Source organism: Globicephala melas, chromosome 4, assembly GCF_963455315.2.
Source record: "Globicephala melas chromosome 4, mGloMel1.2, whole genome shotgun sequence".
In the NCBI taxonomy this organism is placed as follows: domain Eukaryota; kingdom Metazoa; phylum Chordata; class Mammalia; order Artiodactyla; family Delphinidae; genus Globicephala; species Globicephala melas.
The window spans coordinates 5801935-5815913 of NC_083317.1; the positions used below are offsets into that span (position 1 = coordinate 5801935).

Sequence of the window (13979 nt, forward strand, 5' to 3'; positions counted from 1 at the left end):
AGCCAAAAATAAAATAAGATTTTATTTTAATCTATAAAAAAAAAGAAAACACTTTGGTAAAGAGAACACTCATGAGAAAATAGAATTCAATCCAAGTACCTCAGAAATCATACTTATTATAAGTGGATTAAACTCATTTATAAACAGAATTTATCAGATTGGGAGAAAAAGTCCATCTATATGCAGGTTCAAATAACACACCCGAAGTAAAGGTACAAAAATAGGTGGGACGGATACCTGCAGTACTAAGCAGTGAGGTGGGCTGGGGGAGATCCCTAGTGCAGCTATTTGAGACAAAGGAGGATTCAAGCCAAAAGTAGCAACTCAACACAGCAGTTCACCATTTAATCTTATAATACAGATCCTTGATATACCTGGAAGCCTTTCACAACACAGCCTCAAAACATACAACACAAAAAAAGACAGTATTACAAGTATAAATTGTGTACTTGGATACAGTATATCCAAGTATTACAAGGATAAATTGTATGTGTACACATTCCTCTCAGAAAGTATAAGACAAGCAAACCAAAAAACAGTAATAATAGTGACTTAATAAAGAAAACTAATGAACTTCATTTAATATATATGTAGAGAAATAAAGAATAAACACTTTTTTTAATTGCACGTGTACCATTTTTAGAATCTAAAAATCAACATAGGGGCTTCCCTGGTGGCACAGTGGTTGAGAGTCCGCCTGCCGATGCAGAGGACACGGGTTCATGCCCCGGTCCGGGAAGATCCCACATGCCGTGGAGCGGCTGGGCCCGTGAGCCATGGCCGCTGAGTCTGTGCGTCCAGAGCCTGTGCTCCGCAACAGGAGAGGCCACAACAGTGAGAGGCCCGCATACCACAAAAAAAAAAAAAAAAAAAACAACATAAAAACATAATGGAGAAAAACGTATGTTTTGAAACTTTTAAATTTATATATGAAATAATTTATGGCTGGGACTTCCCTGGTGGTCCAGTGGTAAAGAATTCGCCTTCCAATGCAGGGGATGTGGGTTCGATCCCTGGTCAGGGAACTAAGATCCCACATGCCACGGGGCAACTAAGCCCACATGCCACAACTACTGAGATTGCATGCCTCAACCAGAGAGCCTGTGTGCCACAAACTACAGAGCCCACGTGCCCTGGAGCCTGTGCACCACAACTAGAGAGAGAAAACCTGTACGCCACAACTAGCGAGAAGCCCGCGCACTAAAACAAAGAGCCCGTGTGCCACAACTAAGACCCAACATGGCCAAAAATAAATAAATAATCAAATAAATCAAAATAATAATAATAATTTATGGCTTAAAGAGGAATTCACAACGGATATTTTAAACCAAATAACAATGAAAGAACAACATATTGAAACCTCTGGAATGCAACTAAAAATCACTTAAGAATAAATTTACAGATAGAAAAAGAAGGATTTAAAATAAGTTACACATGTAATTCAAGAAGCTAGTGAAAAGACAATAAACATTAAAAAGGCAAAAACGATGGGGAAATGATATGAGTAGCAATGAATGAAATAGAGAATAAAACAGAGGAGATACCTACATATTCAAAAACTGTTTATTAGAAACACCAATAAAATAAAGTTCTAGCAAGATTTAACCAGAAAAGAGGCACAAATGAATCATATTAAAAATTAAAAAGGTCCATAACCATAAAGAAATAAACATTTTAAATCATAATGGAATATTATGAACAACCTTTATGCAATAAATTTCAACTTAGATGAAATCATATTGTAAAAAAATCACAAATAACAAGGTTCACTGAAGAAGAAATAGAACCTGAATAAACAAACAGTAATTAAAGATATTGTACCTTACCCCACCCTAAAAGACAACAATTCAAAAAGATTTAGATTTAAACGTACAAAATTTAAAGGAACAAAATACTGATAAAAATCTTTCTTTTATACAAGCTGTTTTAGAGAAACAGAAATAAAAATTTCAACTTCAGAGAGCAAAAGTAAAAGAAAAGAAAATTATGAACAATATCTCCTTCAGACATAAATGGTAAAGTTCCTAAATAATATATCAGGTTTCTATTAATATACTATATCAGTAAATTAAATGAAGGAAAAAAATACATGATTATCTCTAGGGATGCAACCAAAAGAACGGAATCAATAAAATTCAGCACTAATTCATGATAGAGAAGGGTATTCATCAAACCCCAATCATAAACATCATACTTAATAGTGAAAATTAAGAGACTTCCCTTCAATGTCAAGATCAAGACAAGAATGTCAATTATCACTGCTTTTATCAAACATTGTACTCAAGGTCCCAGCCAATGCAATAAGACCAGAAAAAGAAATGAGATATAAGAACTGGAAGAAATGAAACTATGCTATTCTTATTTACAGAAAATACTGTATCAAACCAAATAGTCTAGATTATGCCACATTAACAAACAACGCCAAAATCTCAGATCTAAATACTGTAAACATTTATTTTCACATAAGCAAAGTCCATTGCTGATCCAGGCTACTTTTGAAGGCAGCTATCCTTCATATGTTGATTTATCATTTTATGCTATTTTTCTTATGACATGTTCATATCAATATGTGCTTACACAAGCAGAGAATAGAGAGCTGGAAAATCAAGCAGCTGCAATTAAATCTCTTAGCATTCACCACTTCAGCTCCCATTTCACTGACCAAAAAAAGTCATGTGACTGTGCCTAACTTCAAAAGTTTAGAGAAGTAAAACCCTCTCACATGCTAGGAAAACACAGATAACCAAAATATCTAATACAATTTTCTATATAAAATATTCTAGAGAATCTACATATAAACCATTATAACCAATAAGAAAACATATCCAATTTATCAAACATCGGGGTTACTATTGTCAAAAATGCATAACTTCAATCTAGTCCTAAGAAAATGTCAGGCAAATCCAAACTGAGGAACATTCTACAAGATAACTGCCCTGGACTCTTCCAAAATATCAAGTTTGTAAAAGACAAAGAAAGACTGAGGAACTACTACAGATTGAAGGTGATAAGGCGACATAACAACCAAATGCAAAATGGGGCTTTTGGTGGGATCCTGGACCAGAAAAATGACATCAGCAAGAAAAAGGGCAAAATTCAAATAAGGTCTGAAGATTAATTAAGAGTACTGTGTCAATGTTAATTTTCTGATCTCAATAACTGAACTATTAGTGTTAACATCTTACATAACCATGTAAAGGGGAAGCTGAGTGAAAGGTTTACAGGCACTCTCTGTACAATCTTTGCAACATTTCTGTAAGTCTAGAATTGTTTCAAAATGAATACTTTTTAAAGCAGCACAAAAATGAACAAAAATCTCGTTCACAAGGGCATCAAAAACTAGAAGAAAGGTATCAAGGACTAAATCTAACTACAGATGTGCAAGACTGCTATATTTTAAAATGTTATTAAGGAACATTCAATGAACAATGCAACAGATAGCAATATAATAAATAACAAATATAACAAAAGGACATAAACTATGTATAGACATACGATGTTCATAGGTAGAAAGATGCAATATCATAAATATGATTCCATTTCTCCCCATAGCTATAAGATCTAGAAAAGTGGCTTAAAAGAACAAGGTGGGGAAACTTTACAACTAATCTTTAAAACTAATCAATAAATTAGAAATGGTAAGAAACGGCATAGACAAAGCTGAAAACTTACATAGTAATGCCCAGGAATGGCTTCAAATAATTACAGAGTCAGAAGTTAAATATAAGGCGTAGGAACCAAAACTGAGACATCAAATTAAATACTGTGGCCCTAACATTAGTCATTTTATTCCAACAATTCTGCTGTTGCTCAAAATAGTCTGGGCACATTTTGGGTGCAATTGCTTTTAAAACCAAGGTGTTTTTTTTTTAATTCAATAAAAGAAAACCAGTTTTGTTACTTCATTTTCATTCTTGATCCAAAGCAATTTTTTTTTTTTTTTTTTTGCGGTACACAGGCCTCTCACTGTTGTGGCCTCTCCCGTTGCAGAGCACAGGCTCCAGATGCGCAGGCTTAGCGGCCATGGCTCACGGGCCCAGCCGCTCCGTGGCATGTGGGATCTTCCCGGACCGGGGCACGAACCCGTGTCCTCTGCATTGGCAGGCGGACTCTCAAACACTGCGCCACCAGGGAAGCCCACGAAACAATTTTATACAACATGGTTTTAAGTGCGTGGCACATAAAAGGCAAATAATAGTAATAGCTATAAGTCCTATGGTACATATTACATAATGGCACTGTTGTAAAACTCTATAGATATGGAACCATCTAATCTCATAACCACCCCCCAATGAAATAAATACCATTATGACCTCTGATTTCAATTGAGGAAACTGATGCAGAGAGAAATTAAGTAACTTGCCCAAGGTCACAGAACAAGTACCTGACAGAGCTGGCATATGAACCCAGGCATTTGGGTCCAGCATCCAAACTCTTCATCCCTCCATGAATGCATGAATAGATGGCCAGCTACTTCCTTTACCCAACTTGGTCTCACACAACTTCTGGCTCTTTTTCTTCTATTGAGGCTATGGGAAAACATTCAAAGTTAGATATAAAAATTCTGGTTGATGTGTTCTTTCAAATGAGTCTCATTCCACCATATCCATATCCCATAATTCTGGTTTGCAAGGAAGGCCACGTTCATTGTCAAAATCTCTACAAATCACTCGCCCCCCCCCCCACTTCACCTTGTCGCTTCAGACACAGGTTCACTCCCTTCGTAAACAAAGAAAAGTCTTGCCAAAACCCACAGGAGACCAGCCACAAAAAACTCAAAGGAGCCTGGCCCTCAGGCCAAGGGCAAAGGAGAAAAGTCTGGAATTAGGAGGGCTGGAAGTAGCCCCTATCCATTCGAGGGGCTTTCCTGGGGGTGGGGAGGTACAGCAGAGGAGGTCAACAGCACCAGGGCCAAGCCGCGTTTCTCGGCCATTGGAACCAGGACCCAGGACGAGGATCTAGTTCTGGCAGAGAATCAAGTAAAAATGTGATCAGAGGCTGGGTCAAATAGACAAGCATCCTGAGAAGGCAAAGGACTCCCCTGGGACACCAGTGCCTGGCTCGGAGCCCAAGTCCAAGTCCATGTCCAGGCAGGAGGCAATGGAGACCCTGACCCCTTCCAGAATTGGTCTGAACTGACCTGAGGCTGCGCTTGTCTTCTGCCTGAAGCTGGGCAGGCAGGACGGAGGAAGGAGGGCTGCGCGCTGGTGCCCTGATGAAAGGATGAACTTTGCCACCCACACAAGGAAGCCTGTCCAGGCATGTAGCCTCTCATAAAAACAGACATTAATCGTGGTCCTGGTTTATTCAAAGCACCTACTTAGAAATCATACAGAAGAAAGGGTGCCAGTGTCTGGAAGAATCTTCACAAAGACAGCACTGTCCTTGTCAATTTTTTGAGGTGACAACTTAGTGAAATATCTTTACACTCCGAGTTGCATATGCAGGAGTTAAATGTCAGTGGACCTCATATTGAAATCCTCTCTGCACATATCAGAGCTTAATTATTTTTTAAGTTTACCTAACAAAGGAACTATATAAGATGAACTGACTTGAAAAGAGAAAGAAAACATGAAAGGACAGAGAAAACAGGTCTTAATAGATGTGCAACCATTCCTTAAAAGGAAGACATACGTAGACAGACAGATAGATAGGGTGTTTTTTTTACTATGTTAAAAAAAAACTTGTTTCTCTTGTAATAAGAACTTATTTCTCTTCTAACTGGACTCTGTACATTTTAAGCCCCTTGACCCACTTTGCCTATCGCCCACCCCACCTCCACCCCTCAATTCCCCACCCCCGGCCTCCGGCAACCACCAATCTGATCTCTATGAGCTCAGTTTTTTGTTTGGTTTTGTTTTAGATTCCACATATTAGTGAGATCATACGGTATTTGTCTTTGTCTGACTTACTTCACCAAAAGGAAGATATTAAATGCTCTCTCTTTGAAACAATTTGCCTATTACTTGTAGCTGTTTCAGAGGAAACACCATAAAAGATGGCCATCTGCCAGACTAGACAACTTAACTGAAATATTTTAGTACATGTAAGGATGGGCAGAATCAGCGTGCACTTAGCCACAAATGTGGTTCTAGGGATTTCCTGTCTATAAGACACTCCACACAGCTGCCATGTCCCACCCCCCAGCGCTCGCTGGAATATGACACTCCCCAGATCTCTATCTTCCTTAAATTCTACTCCTCCATTTCAAGAAGCGGGGGCAGAAATAGTAAATGAGGGAGACAAGGGGATGGGAGGTGATATTAATATTTACAAAGGGTAAAAACATAACAAAGATTTTTTTTTTAAGTTTGTCATGCTAATACAAAGGAAGAGTGAAAAATAACTTCACAATATCTGATTACTACTGATTTGGAAAGGGTTTTGGAAGCTGTATTTATCCCCAACAGGTCAGAAACCTAAAGAAACCAACAAAAAAGTGAAACAGAAACAGGATTTTTTCTTTTTTAAGTTAGATGCAATATTTACCACACATACACACACACACACACACACACACACACACACACACACACGACTGGCACAGATATTGCAAAAATGTTGATTATAAAATCTCACCGCACTTAGAAATGATCTAAAGAGACTCCCTTTCTCATCTCTTCCACAAAGTCAAAACCCTACTAGCACTTGGTGAAAAGATGTCTTTTCATCATATTGTCTGTCAGTCCCTGCACAACGCCCACGCTCTGCAGGAGCTGTCTGTGCAGACTGCTAAGGAGCTGACATTTTTTTTTTTTTAGATCAGTTATTCATTTTAACTGTGAGACATTTCTATCCAATGTTAATTCCCTAATCTTCTGTTTGCACTGTGTCCACCCAATAACCCAACTTCCTGGGTGTGTGATGTGAGTAGGGATAACCCTTCAGAAATATATTGTTATCAACAGCAAGAAATAAACAAATCAGGGCTTCCCTGGTGGCGCAGTGGTTGGGAGTCCATCTGCCGATGCAGGGGACACGGGTTCGTGCCCCGGTCTGGGAAGATCCCACATGCCGCGGAGCGGCTGGGCCCGTGAGCCATGGCCGCTGAGCCTGCGCGTCCGGAGCCTGTGCTCCGCAACGGGAGAGGCCACGGCAGTGAGAGGCCCGCGAACCGCAAAAAAAAAAAAAAGAAAGAAATAAACAAATCATCCAATGGGCAAAAGATGTGAACATTTTTTCCAAAGAAGACATATGGCCAACAGGTATGTGAAAACATGCTCAACGTCAGTAATCATCAGGGACTCATCAGGGAAATGCGAATCAAAACCACAGTGAGATATCACCTCACACCTGTTAGGTTGTCTATTATCAACAGAACAAGAGATAACAAATGCTGGCAAGGATGTGGAGGAAAATGAGCCCCTGTGCCCTGTTCATGGGAATATATATAGGTGCAGCCACTATGGAAAAGAGTATGTAGGTTCCTCAAGAAATCAGAACTACCACAGGAGCCAGCAATCCCATCTCTGAGTATAAAACCTAAAGGAAATAAAAACATCATCTCAGAGAGCTGTCTAGTCCCATGCTCCCTGCGGCATTATTCACAATAGCCAAGGTACAAACACAACCTAAGTGTGGACAGATGAACAGATAAAGAAAACGTGGGGGGACTTCCCTGGCGGTCCAGTGGTTAAGACTTTGCCTTCCAGTGCAGGGTGTGCAGGTTCCATCCATAGTGTGGGAGCTAATATCTCACATGCCTCGTGGCCAAAAAACCAAAACATAAAACAGAAGCAGTATTATAACAAATTCAATAAAGACTTTAAAAATGGTCCACATCAAAAAAAAAAATTTTCAAAAACGAAAAGAAAATGTGATACACACATAGGAATGATGGAATGGAATGTTTTCAGCCTTAAAAAAGAACAAATCCTGCCCTTTGTAACAACATGGATAACCCTGAAGGGCATTATGCTAAGTGAAGTAACCCATAGGGAGAAAGACAAATGCTGCAAATGCTGCATGGTATCGCTTACACGGGAAGCTTAAATTTTTTTTTTCAGTGGAAATCATAGAGAGTAAAAGAGTGGTTGCCAGGCGCTAGAGCGTGAGGGAAATAGAGCTCCTGAGGATCTACTGCACAGCAAGGTGTCTATAGCTGGTGACACTGTATCGGATAGCTGAAATTTGCTAAGCGGTTAGAACATAAACGCTCTCCACAACAAAGGTAAATTTTTTAAATGAATACATTGTTGGACCAACTTGGATCACATCTAGTCTGTAACCACTGCCTTAATGTGCAAAGAAGAAAGAAAGAGGTCAAACCCAAGCCCGCCGTAGGCGCTCCTCGGAAGTGCGCTGGAGGGGAAATCCGCCCGGCCCCGGCCGCCGCCCCCAGCTGCCCCGGCCCCGCCCGCGCTCCCCGCGCGCTCGCTCGGCCCTGCCGGCCCTCACCGTGCGCCCAGCACTCCCCGCGCGGAGCCGGTGCAGCCGCGGGAGCTCAGAGCCGCATTGCGGCCGTCCGCGGAGCAGCGGGTCGAGGCCCAGCGCGGCTGTCCCCTCCGCTAGGCATTTAGGAGGTGGGAGGAGCGGCGCGCCGTGCGCACGGGAAATCTGATAGGTGAGGAGGCGGGGGGGGGAGGGGCGGGGACGCAGGGCGCTGCTGCTGCGGCTGCTGCTGGGGGGGGGGGGCCGCCCTCCCCCTCCCTCTCCTCCTCCCCCCCGAGTCCCCGCCAGCGCCCCGCGCGGGGCTCCGGTAAGTGGCGGTACCCCCGCGCCGAGCGCCAGGGGAGGCGGCAGGCACGCTCTGACTCGTTCCTCTTTGGTCGCCCCCAGGGGAAGAACATCTTTCACGGAGCACCAGACGTTCACGACGGTGGAGTTTGCTCCGATGCCCCTCAGGCCGGGGCTTTGCGTTTACCGTCCTGCCCTCCCTGGGGACGATCCCAAAGTTAACTTCGAAAACGCTCTCCGTGCGGGGAGAAGCCCCGCGGTCCAGCACTTCCTAAACCCCAGAGGCCTCCAGAAAGAAGTCCCTCCCCCCGCCTTTCAGAAAAGAGATGCTATTTTCAAACACTTTAGCAAACTAGTCTAGGTCAGACGACGATGAGTAGGGGGGCACTTAAGAACTGGGGAGTTAGGGCGGCTTAACCTAGGACGCCGAGCGAAGCAGGCTGTGTCCCCATTCCCACTTCACAGATGAGGAAACAGGCGCGGGAAAGTTAAGGGGCGTGCAGCGGCTGAGGGGATGAGCAGCGAGATGGATGAGAAGATGCCGGTGGGCACCCAGCTCCCTCTGGCAGGGAAAAAATCGCTGGCTAGAGATTCATGTGCGAAAATATACATGTACGCTTGTTAAGAGCTGGGGACACGTCACGGATCATCTCATTCATCTCAACCCTGGCCGCACATTAAAATTGCCTGGGAAAGTTTTAAAATTCCAAACGTTCAGGCCCTACCCCAGGCCAAAGGAACTGACTTCTTTTCCTTAATCTCATATCTGCAGTAACGTCAGAACAATGCCAGGCCTTCTTTTGCCACGGTTAGCATGTGATCCTTCTTGCGCAAAGATGAAGTGAGCTCTTCTCGGGGGGAGGACGAAGACCCCCCGATACTTGGTGAGCTACAGCGCCAGAGCCTGAAAGGTGCAGAACCCTTGCTGAGCTGGAGAGAAAGGAAGTCACAGACACCCGCCCCCGCCCCGAGATCCAGTGGGCGGAGCTGAGCTGAGGGTGGCTGGCGAATGACCCGTGAAGAGGCTGATGAGACAGGAGTCAGCGCTGAGAGCAGGGTGGCGTGGCGCGAACACCAGCCTCACTCGGTTGATGCAGCTCGTTTCCTGCGGTAAGCAAATGAGCCTCGCAGCTGAGCGCTGATGGGCTGGCGCAGCCAGGCGGGTTGCAGCTTCCACAGCCTTTAGGTGAGGCGGCCAGAGCCCAGGGGTGAGTGAGGGAATGCCTGGCCTCCCCAGGCATCCCCGTCCTCTCCCTCCCCCAAGCCCCTCTCAGTCTCGCGCTCCGTGTCTTGTGCCTCCTCCGTCCAGCGTTGGTACCAAGCCACGCCTGTCACACACACACACCTCAGCTCACCTCAGCTCAGAGGGCTCTAGGCCTCGCTTCTGGTATCCCGAGGGGCTGTGACACAGGGCAGATGTTTTTTAATCGAGGAGAGCAAGGTGGGTCCAAGACCTAGAGAAAAGGGTCTGGGGAGGATGGGACTGAGTGGTGGAAGGCCAGTGTCCCCTGAGATTGCAACGATGAAAAGCCATCCAGGCAGAGGGAAGGCTGAGGCACGAATCTGCCTGCCCGTGGCTCAGTACTACCGTGTGGTGACACGGGTCAGTGTGCGCGAATCACGTAGCTTTGGTTACACATGTCGGGAAAATGAAAGCACCATCCCCGGAGCAGAGCTCACTGAGGTTGGCGGGTGTTTGCTAAGCTCCGGGAGGACCCGGGTAGTGGCTGCTCTGTCCCCTCCACCGCGGGGTGGGTCTCACCTGTGAGTGACGCACAGCACTCCCCTTGAGGAAAGGATTTTGCAGAAGCAGAGGCAGCTCTGCCCCATGTCCCCCACCTCCACCCCACGCCCTCTCCACCGCAGGGGACCCGTGACTGCCAGTCGTAGGCTGCTGAGACCCAAAACAAGGGTTCCCAACCTCAGCACCGTGGACATTTGGGATCAGAGTTGTGAGGACTGTCCCGTGTGTTGCAGGATGTCTAGCAGGAACCCTGGCCTCTCCCAACTAGATGCCAGGCGTGCACATGCGCACACACATGGTTGTCTCCAGACGTTGCCACGTGTCCCAAAGGGAGCGAAGCTGGCCCTGATGAAGAAGCACTGCTCTAATAAGAAGGAAGGGGACCCAGTGCCCCACAAATACTGCAGAACACGTATTTATCAGTGATGGCCCCATGGAAAGGGGCTGTTTCTCAGATTGGAAGCCTTCACTACAGAACGGGGCCCCTGGCCAAAGTCCACTTCGTCCGGTCACAGCATCCTTCCTGTGCTCCTTGAACAGGCCGAGCTCATCCCATGGCAGGGTCTGGGTACCTCCTCTTCCCTCTGTCCGGAGTGCTCCTCTGCCGAATATCCACGGGAAGGCCACCTCATCCCCAGCAGAGGCTCGGCCTGGCACGCAGTGGACGCTTGGACCGTACTTATTGGATAGACAAGTGGGAGGATGGATAGGGGGCAGAGATGTGCACAGGGGCTGGAGGGCGTGGAGAAAGCTCCGTTTACGCTGTTGGCTTGGGTCTGGGCATTATGGGAAGCAGGGGGCAATCCTTTCCCTCCTTGGTGATCACAGCGGGTGGAGGTAGTGCCTACTTCTCACTCATCTCAGACAGGGGACAGCTGCCCCAAGCGGGAAGTCCTGCACTTCTGATAAAGAACCCGGTGGAACCAGCACCGTGACTCACACAGTCCTGGGGACCCGCATGGAAATTTACAGAACAGACCAGGGTTTCTTTGAGGCCTGGAAAACGGTGCTCCTGGGGCATCCACTACACTAATTAGAGTGATTGTGCCGGGGGAGGTGTTTCAGGCCAGCAGAAGTTTTCTGAAGCGTTAAGCAAAGCTCTCAGGGAGCAAGGTGAAGGGTTGTGGGAATTGATATCCCGAGCTCCAAGGAAGTGGCTGAAATTGGCTCGGGATCTGGTGTATGTGCTGGCTGTGTGAGGCCTCAGTGAGGAGATCCTGGCTACAGCCAGGTTGGCCCATGTGGTCCTACAAGGCTGTGGCCAGTCACACCCTACATACTGGGATATTAGGGCCGCCCCTCATTCTTATAAGTAGATGGGACCCCACCTTCCAAGACAACGAAGGGATTCACGCTCCGAGTGAGTCCAGAAATGGCAGTCTACCCCGGTCAAAAGAGGGTCGGGTTAGGTAGAAGGGCTGAGTTCCGATGACCCCGGCCACCTCCAAACAGATAGAGCCCTTCAGCCCTTAGGCCACAGCCGGAGTGTAGTAAACAGCGTATAAACTTGCATCAGTAAGTTTTGTATTTTGTACTTTCATGTAAGTATTTTGCTTTATTTTGGGATTTTTTCATCATAATGCAATTTTATGGCACATGAAAAACCCAAGGGCTCAGAAAAAGACCCCTGACTTTCAGCTGCTGGCGTGGTCATTTGTACTTACTCCTCAGCACAATGAACACCATCCATGCAGGGACACGCTCCCCTTGACGTCTCCAGTGAGCGCTGGAGCACCTAAACCTAACCCAGAGAACTCCCTGGTGGTCCAGCGGCTAACCAAGCAGAGCAAGTCCTAAGCTTTCACTGCCAAGAGCTCAGGTTCGACCCCTGGTCGGGGAACTAAGACCCCACAAGCCACACAGCATGGCCAAAAACATAATAAATATATAAATAAATAAATAAACCTAACTGGATTCTAAAGTCTAAAAATAAGTGTTCGCCTTGCCTCTTTTTTTCTTTTTTTAATTTTTTTTTTTTAATTTTTGGCTGCATTGGGTCTTCGTTGTTGCGTCTTCGTTGCTGCGCGCGGGCTTTCTCTAAATGTGGCGAGCGGGGGCTACTCTTAGTTGCGGCGCGCGGGCTTCTCATTGCGGAGGCTTCTCTTGTTGCGGAGCACGGGTTCTAGGCGCATGGGCTTCAGTAGTTGTGGCACGTGGGCTCAGTAGTTGTGGCTCGTGGCTCTAGAGAGCAGGCTCAGTTGTTGTGGCACACGGGCTTAGTTGCTCCACGGCATGTGGGATCTTCCCGGACCAGGGCTCGAACCCGTGTCCCCTGCATCGGCAGGCGGATTCTTAACCACTGCCACCAGAGCAGTCCCGCCTTGCATCTTAAGGATAGACGTTCCAAGCCAGGGAGGTGACAGAGAGGTGGGGCCAGTCATCCTGGTTCTGCAAGCTTCTGGCTCTGGGCGTTAGGTCCTCCAGCTCCCTCATTTGAACAGTGGACATCAGGACGGAGGGTTATGTGGAAGACAGCCACCAACCCTTGTCTCAGCATTGCCTGCAGGAGCATTGGCGACCCTCTCAAGAAACCCATTCTTCAGAGGTATGCACCATCCTTGTCAGAGAAGCTATCTACCTTCTCTTTTTTGAGGTGTTGAAATCAACTCCACACTCAGAGATTCTTTTACGATTGAGGAGACTTTCACGTGCCCTGAGCTCTGTTAACAGCTCCTAGAGAGGCATTGAAGAGAGTCACGGGGACCATTTGCAAGAGAGGACGTTCATTTCAAGCATATAAACTCCGGAGCGTTGGCTTCATATATTGATCATCTTTTGAAGAGGGCACAAAAAAAGGTAAAAGTCATCATCTTTCTCCTTCAGGGAGCCCCCCTGGCAGAAGAGGGACCAGCTTGTCAGTAGCTGTCCATTTCAGGAGTTGGATCTGGACGTGAATGAAGTTTAACAGAACGTGGTGGGAGAACAAGGAAGGGCCGCTCAGTTCTAAGTGGGGGACGAAGGAGGACTTGTATCAGAATATATAAAGAACATTCAGAAATCAATAGGAAGAAAACAAATGCCTAAACTTAAATATGTGCAAAAGACGTGAACAGTCTCCTCACTGAAGAAGACATACAGGTAGCAAGTAAGCTCATAACCGTTACCCAGCATCGGTCACCATTTAGAATCAAGACTTCATCATTGTTTTCCATCCTTTCTTCGCACTAGAAACTCTCCTTGCAAATGCAATGTGTGTGGGCCTCCAATACCCCAAAACGAGCTAGGTCAGAGTTGTTCTGTAGGAGGTTAGCGGGACCCCCCAGCCCACTCAACAGCCCTCTTCCATCGTCCCAGGGATACCATCTTACACCCCTAGGACTTTGCCCAAGCGCTTCCGCATCTCTAGACCTGAGCACAGGGACGTTTCCTTCCGGTTCTAACCATCATGTCAGTTAAGGGGGAGAAGTACAGAGCAGGGAGGAGGCTAAGGAAGTCAGGGCACTGGCCACTTGTTTCCGAAGCTGTATGCTGGGGCCCTTGCCCTCGACTCTGGCCTCTCAGACATTTCCTTCCCTTTAGGGTGTACCAGGGCAGGGCGAGGAAATCAAATATTAATCAG

General features: G+C 46.1%; 1 protein-coding gene across 1 annotated transcript in view; it reads right to left on the reverse strand.

Moving 5' to 3' along the window:
• B3GALT5 (beta-1,3-galactosyltransferase 5) overlaps nt 1-4510 on the reverse strand; it is a 38447-nt gene extending 33937 nt beyond the window's left edge. Inside the window, exon 1 of the mRNA XM_060297536.1 lies at nt 4385-4510. The gene's annotated coding sequence lies outside the window, so the exon portion shown is untranslated. The remainder of the gene's footprint in view (nt 1-4384) is intronic.
• Between the last annotated feature and the right edge of the window lie 9469 nt (nt 4511-13979).